Source organism: Cibotium barometz, chromosome 59 (genome assembly GCF_041138505.1).
Source record: "Cibotium barometz isolate CiBa-2024 chromosome 59, ASM4113850v1, whole genome shotgun sequence".
NCBI lineage: Eukaryota > Viridiplantae > Streptophyta > Polypodiopsida > Cyatheales > Cibotiaceae > Cibotium > Cibotium barometz.
Window position 1 is genome coordinate 1,100,743 of NC_141104.1, and position 8,013 is coordinate 1,108,755.

Sequence of the window (8,013 nt, forward strand, 5' to 3'; positions counted from 1 at the left end):
CAATGCTGAATGGCATGCCACCAAGCACGAACCACAACACAATCCCAAAAAACATTATAGTGAGTTTCCACCACGAAATCTCTTTTTTGAGCTCTTAAGATCTCGTGTAAATTGTTAGTGTTTTTGTTTGTTAGAATTCTTAGGATCTCTTGTTTTTGAGTTCGTAAGATCTCTTATGTAAATTGCTCTTTTGATTTTGTTTGTTAAAGTTCTTAGAATCTCGTGTAATTTTTTTGTGTGTTTTTGTTTGTTACAGTCCTTAGGATCTATTGTTTGAGATCTTAATCTCGTGTAAAGTGTAATTTGTTTATTTGTTGCATTAATGTAAATTATGTGCATGAATTGTGATTATTCGTGTTGTATTCTTTCACAAAAGCAAGGTTCTTTCTTTTGTGAAAAAATACTATAAGCAAAATGTTTGTTTTGTAATTGTAATTTCCTTATGTGAATAAATATTAGTTTATTTCTTATGTGAATGAATTTTGTGAAATAAAGTTATTTCTTATGTAAGAGAAGTGAGGACAAGGTATTGGGTTATACAATGACATGATTGATGATTTGAGTAACAAATGTGGGATAGGCCGTTTGTTAAAACGTTTTTGTAAAAAATATTAGTTTGTTGTTTTCTATATTTAAAGTAGAAAAAATGATAGTTTCCATGTAAGGTTACAAATTTGAAATTCAAATGTTCATTATTTTGTAATATTAATCAAATTTTAGATTCTTCTCTCTCATGATGACGTTTGCCATATGGAATTTATGCTGTGTACACCTCTATCTTTGGAAGGGGCATACATGTTAACAACGCTTACTAACTTAAATGAAAGAGAACCCCCTTACTCATCCATATATAAATATAAAGTACACACACACACACACGCATGCACATACACATATGTATGCATTGGACTTTATAGAGGGTCTAAGATCCCCCTTGCCCATACATATGACATGTGGCAGGGTCAAAGGTGTTAATCCCATATGTAAGTGGGTAGATTGGATTACAAGGCATATAATGCAGAGTATAGGAGAGGCCTCATATTTAGGGGATGCCTCATATTTAGGGGATGAGGACCTTCACTAGGGTTCCTAGGTAAGTCATAATGATGGCACATGGCTTGTGATATACACGTCAAATTTCTAAGATGGTGTGAGAGCAAGCATGTAGCTGCTTACAATGTTGTGATGTGTGGTGGGTTCTAGGCTTCTTGGGAAGATTCCATAGGTCTACATGTAGCCATATATTAATGGCCAACAATTAAGATGATGGCCACATCAAACTATTGCAAATAAGAGTGTGCATTGAATTTAGCCATACTCATAGGTGATAAGTGCTACAAGTTCTTGATCTAACTACAAACAAAGAGTAATTTATGATAGGTGGATATTGATGATAAAAGCCACATAATCTATGTGCACAACATTGAAGCATGGCAAAGAGGAAGGGCATACAAGGTTGACACATGGCTATGAACAATTTAGGACCAATAGACATGTAATACCCTCTGATGGGCCTTGTCTCCCCCACAAATAAGAAGATGTTGTACTAGTTAGGTAACCTTACTAGTTGTTTGGTCTAATAATCCATTAGGGCCAAAAACGTCTCAAAATGGGCTGTGTAAGGAATTTCGCTAACTTGCTAATTAGTAGAATGTTGACGGTCAAAACGGCTCCAAATTTAGCCGTTTTGGGTATTTAAAGCGTATCTATCTGACTGAATACGTATCTAAGTGCATATTTTAAAATCTTAAAAAATAGATCGTTTTCATGCTACTCTTTAATGGCTCGTCTCGAAATTTGTCCTCTTTTAGTGACTACGTGGCAAAATGACCATTCTCTCCAAACGCGCTCTTATCCATTCTCCAAAAAAATTTCACTCCTCTGCTTCTCTAAAAATTTCACAAGCTACATCTCATTCTCATTCTTCTGTGTCTCTCATGATCTAATAGCTCTGCTTATACTTTTTGCTCGGTTAGTAATGAGTGATACATCTAATCGAAAGTTTCATTTGAACATCAAGCTCAACCAAGAGTATGCAACTACACGGAGTGTCTATCAAAGATCCCTATCATGTGCAAATGAAGCTCAACATCTTCGCAACGAAGGAAAGAAGCATATTGACCTATGGACAGATGGAAGTCTATATCCACCGGATCCCAAAACAGGAAGGTATCCTTCTTTTCACACACCACATGATTTGATTAGATTTGTTGGTGATGGGGAGGATGGCTTACTTGGTTATAGTTCAAGACTATCTCAATCACATATTAATTATGCAGAATATACTACATATCTTCAAAATACTTCATCTTTGAATGCAACAAAAATTTTAGAACTTGAAAACGAAATATTGTCTTTGAAACAAGAAAATGATCAATTGAAATCCTTAAAAGAAACTCCAATAGGATTAAGAGCACGAGTAAAACGAATGCGGGATGTAGTTAACTTAACAGAGAGATCTGGACAAAGAAAAAAAAGGTTAAAACTTGTAAGAGATCATGTTACTAACCTTCTAGGATTTGACATGTCTAATGCTCAGGAAAGGGTGAGATTTTTGAATGAGCTTATGAATAGGTCGGATATCCTGAAACTTTTAGAACTTCCTGAAAATCAAACTCAAAAAAAACTGGTCTTTCAACATCTATTAAAAGATATGGACTTATTAGTCCAGCCTTCCCAAATGCAAGAAGTTTGTGACACAGTGGGAGTGAGTAGAAAGGGATACAGAGCCATCTCTAAAACCTGGTTCAGGGTCCTTAAGTATTACAAAATCAAAGCTTTTGGGTTGCCTAGACCTCACAATGTTGGAAAATATAGAACTATGTTAAATGAGGAAATTTCTAAACATTTCGGAGAGTATTTCCATATTGAGGGAACAATGCCATATGAGAGACAAAAAAAAAAATCATCTTTTGAATACAACGTTTATAATAATATTTGGATGAACATTAGAAAAGTCCAATCTTTTATGGTGAGATATTACAACATAAGAGAAATAGATTGTGAAGGAAAACTTGTATTTGTTTTAAAATTAGATGAAGCTCAAATCCAAAAGTGTCAAAAAATGGAAAGAATATCTATATCCCTAATGAATAAAGCATTGGACTATAGTCAGGGTAAGCTTGATTCTCCATACCACAAAACTCAATCAGAAATGGAGCTATGGTGGATTGGATCAGCTCAGGTACCAGTAGAGAGTCATGAAACATTAAAGTGGCTCTTCTCAAAAACAGACATTCCTTCAGTTATTCAGAGCCAGAATACAGGTGAACACCTTCATGTTGATGACATAGGTGATTTCATTGTGGAATGGCATTTGAGTGCCGACCTCAAGGCGCTGAAGTGTATGTTTGGTGTATGTGGAGGAGCAAATACCAAATATCCATGTCTTTATTGCATGGCAAGCACAGGGACAAAAGAATGGCTTGCAGAAAATGAGATTGGAAAACCACCATCCAGAAATAATGTGAATATTGTCGATTATCCAACTTCTGTTAAAATATGGGATCCAATTCTACCAATACATTTGAAAAATGTGCATATATGTACACTGCATGCAGAGATAAGAATCTTGGACAAATTGCTCAGACTTTATCTGGACTATGCATATTCTATTAAGCCGACTAAACTTGCAGATGAGTGCATAGAAAAGTGCGAAGCCTTGCTCTCTCAAATGGGTTTTCATGGTGGGGAAGTGCATCTTAAAAAAGATCCTGTTCTTTCTGGAGGAACAGGTGATGTTCTGCAAGATGTTTCAATGGGAGGAGCAAAAGCGAGAAGATTTTTGAGCAACCATGACACCAAACAAGTCAACGCAATGTGGAACTGTTGGAAACAGCTGTGTGTCATCACCACAAATGTCAAAAGTAGACCAGATGTAGCCAACAAACGTATGGAAGTTTGGAAAAAACTCGACAATTTTTTCAAAGTCCTTAGACGACAAGTTGGTTCAAATACTTATGCAGATGATTTCAAAAACGCAATAAAGCTTTTGATCAAAGCTATCACAGATGCTTGGGGAGAAAAAGACATAACTTATTACTTGGTGAGAATTCAGACTTATCAAAACAGTTATATATTGGTGTGTCCAGACTTTACTTGAAATTTCTTAAATGTACTAACAAAAATTTTCTTTGTAGCATATTCTTTACTTGCATGGACCATATTTTGCTACAGAAGGACCACTTGCAACATGGAATACACAAGGATTGGAAAAGTCTCATTATCAAGCGAGAACTTCCTTTTTTAGATGTACCCGAAGAGGAGGAGGTGGACAAAGAAGAAGCAATGCACTAAACGAATTATTCAATTGGTTCTACAGGAGGCAATTACAAAGGATGAGATCAAAGACCCAGCAATCTGAAACTACACCAACACCTCAAGAAAGAGACTAATGATTACTAACACATTTGTACCTCTAACAAAAAGTTTTGCTGAAATAAAGTTGGTCCTTGCAAAATATTGTGTACATTAGTATTTGATTCTCTTGGGACTTCTTGGCATGTCACCTCTGTATCTCAAAAATTTTCTCCTTCTATAACCTCCAAGGAGATTGATATCTGACACCTCAGCTGCAGCTGCATAGCTAGAGTAGCAAAGAAAATATCCTGCTCTTGAGGCATTGAAACCTGCAGCATATCCAAAGATTCTAAGAGCAGCAGCTCTCTCTAGAAGCAAAACCTTGTTAGCATTTATTTGAAGGGGAGTATATCCCATAAACCTTGACAACACCTTGAAGGCAAATATTGGCAACTCAGCATCTTCAGAGAAGTTCATGTGGAATGCACAGAACACAGCCTTATCCAATGTAGGCAAGTAGTGCATGAGAGCAGATGAAGGCCTTCTTGACCTTGTTTCTGTAGATTTCACTCTGGTGCCTCTAGCTCTTGCCAGAAAATCATCCTTATCAAGCAATTCAATCTGCAAGACAAAAACCTCAATAAAAAAAAATTACAATCACAATAACATTTAACAAAGGATTAAATGGAAGATACCTTCTGCAACTCATCCTCAATTACTACTTTGTCTTTCATCAAGTTGCAAGAGCCAACCCTTTTAAGCTTGAAATCTCTGCCAAAAGACTCAATACCTAACTCAATGAGCCTGTCCTCAAAATCCTCATCACTCAAGGAAGGTTTCCCCTCTTCCATTTTTTTAAGGCACAAGGCAAGTGCATCAGAAGCAGGGATAAATGAGTTGTCAGATGTTTGCAAATCAAGTGCCAAAAACTCTTCCTTTGGCTCTACTTCTGTATCAATAAAGTCTTTGGCCACTTCACAAGCTTCTGAAATTGCTGCAATACAATAGTCTTCTCTGATATTGAAGAGACTTTGAAGATAGGAAAGAGGAATAAAATCTTTCTCATTGATATAAAAGAAAGGAAGGTTTGGAAGAGTAACAGAGGATTCAGATATACTTGCTACCTCTGAAGGCTCCTCAGTAATAGTGGAAGCCCTAAATTCTGCAACATCAAGATTTGCACTTTCTCTCTCCTCAGCTTGAACATCAATTTCTTCCTCTTCTAAAATTTCACATTTCTCTAACTTTGAAACTGTAGTGACAATTAAGTTTTCTTCCTCATTCTCTGCATCAATTTCTGGTTGTTGCTCTTTATCCTGTATTTCTGCTTTCAAAAATAGGAAGAAAAGAAAGGATACATCCTTGGGGACAAGGTTGCAATGTTTTTTATGGATAGGACAAGAAATGGATGAAGGGCATGTGAAAGAAGTTCTATTTGAAAATCTACTCAACCTCTTTGTTACTTTGGCTTTCTCCACAGATAGCTGTGTAAAATCTGTAAGGTGACAAAAATCATGGTCTCCGACACGAAAACAATGAGCTTGAATTGACATTTCAAATTGGTTGTACTCATCTTCAAGAATGTCCTTGAGCTTCAACAAAACATCTGAAAGAGAAAACCTTGGATTGAAAATCTCCACTGCATCAAAGTATACCTTCATATCATGACCATCTTGCAAAATAGCATTCAAGAGCTTCTCACTTGGGCTTTCTTCAACAAGCTCATGTCGACCCGCAACACCTTTACTCATTGAGAAATTTGACAAAAATGCCTGAAAAATTCTGATGTGCCAGAACCAAGCGAAAACGAAAGGTCCAAAAAAATTGGAATGACACTATCGCTTGGTGCGGGATTTGAGAATTCCAAGGTCTCCAAATTAATTCTGATTTTTGCAAAATAGGGTTTGGAAGAGAAAACGGTGCACAGCTTGATCTGACGCAAACGAGTGGTCCAAAAATGGGGAAAAATTTTAAAAGCGCGTGACTAAAAGACATTAAATAGTGACCGTTTACGCCACGTGGCAATAATGATTACATACCACGTGCACTCAACGGTACTTTGTACGACATATCCAGGGTATAAAAACTTAATATTGTTAAAAATATTCATTTTTTTCTCCGTCACTGTATCAAGCGAAACCAGGCGACCTTTTGTTTCTCAACCCCACTTTTCCCATATCAAGCGTTCTCAATTCCCTACCCGAATCAAGCGATAGGGAACGTCCGAGATCCTCGCATTCTCCGCATCGCTTCGCTCCTGCCCGAATCAAGCGAATAATCACATCCGATCCACTAGGATTTCGCACATCGCTTCGTTCGGGTCTTCATTTTTTTCTCCATCCCGCATCAAGCGATAAGACAGATCCGACCATCCCGGATTTCCATCATCGCTTCGTTCGGGAAATTTCTTATTTTTACTTCGTGCCCGAATCAAGCGATAATCACCATCCATAATCTTTGGAATCCCTTTATCGCTTCGTTCGGGCTACTTCCTTTTTTTGTCCTTTCATACAAATTCCTTGATCTGGTCTCCTTTTCTAGCTTCAATGGCAAGGACGAAGCAGACTGCAAGGAAAGTTTACCCACCATTGGAGACTGCAAAAACTGAAGACAAGCCAGGTCCTTCCGAACAGGAAAAGCCCCTCCCAAAGCCTCGTGCGAGGGCGACAGCAAGAAAGAGATTGAATTATCAAGTGAAGTCCTTAAGAGAGATAAGAGCAGCACAGAAATCTACAAGTCTCCTCATCCCTCGACTGCCATTTACACGGGTTGTCAGGGACATATCAGAAAGGTTGGTTGGTAAAATGAGAAACACATATCTTCAGAAAGTTCGATGGGAAACCCAGGCTCTCATGTGTCTTCAAGAGGCTGCTGAAGATTTTTTAATCGACTTTATGAATGATGGCTACATTGCTGCTGCATTTGCTCATAGGATCACTCTTATGAGCAAAGATTTTGTGCTGGTGTCCAGACTTAGATATAAGTTTGACAAAGCTTTGGAGCCTATTCCAAGTCAAGACATGAGAGCTTTTGAAATTCTTAATATCCCTCCAGCAAGGCAACCCAAGCAGTCTGTTGTTATTGAAGATATTTCCCATCCTTATGATACAAGAAAAGCTCAGGATATCAAAGAAGAAGTTGAAAAAGAGAGAGAGCAAGAGAAAATTTCAGAGGATGCACTTCTTTCTCAGCAAGCTGAGATTCTCCATTCATCCAATTCAGAGCTTTATAAGAATGTGACAGGTCAGATGATAGTTGATGTGTCCATGCCTGGAGAGGATGAGGTGTATTGTGACATTGCCCCTGAGGATACAAGCATGCTTGTGAATCCTAATATTGAGATATCTGACACAGTCCTCTTCATCTGCCTGAGGTTTGTAGGGATTTGCTTTTGTTTTCTTGATGAATTTCCCAGGAACCATATTTTGTTGACATGTTTTGTTTGTGTATCCAGATGTCTAATGAGGGATCTTCATGAATCAATGGCTGTGCAAGTGACAATTCTTGATCCCCTTGTTACACAGTGCCTTTTCAATAGGCAAGGGGATCTTGCAAGTTTTCTCAAAAACTTTGATATGCTTACCTGCAATTACATTCTGTACCCTTATGTTGAAGTGTAAGACTCATTCTCAATTACCTTTTGCTTCTTATAGACATGACAGTATTCATTACTAATTTCAATCTATTATCACAGAGGCCATTGGAGTCTTATTG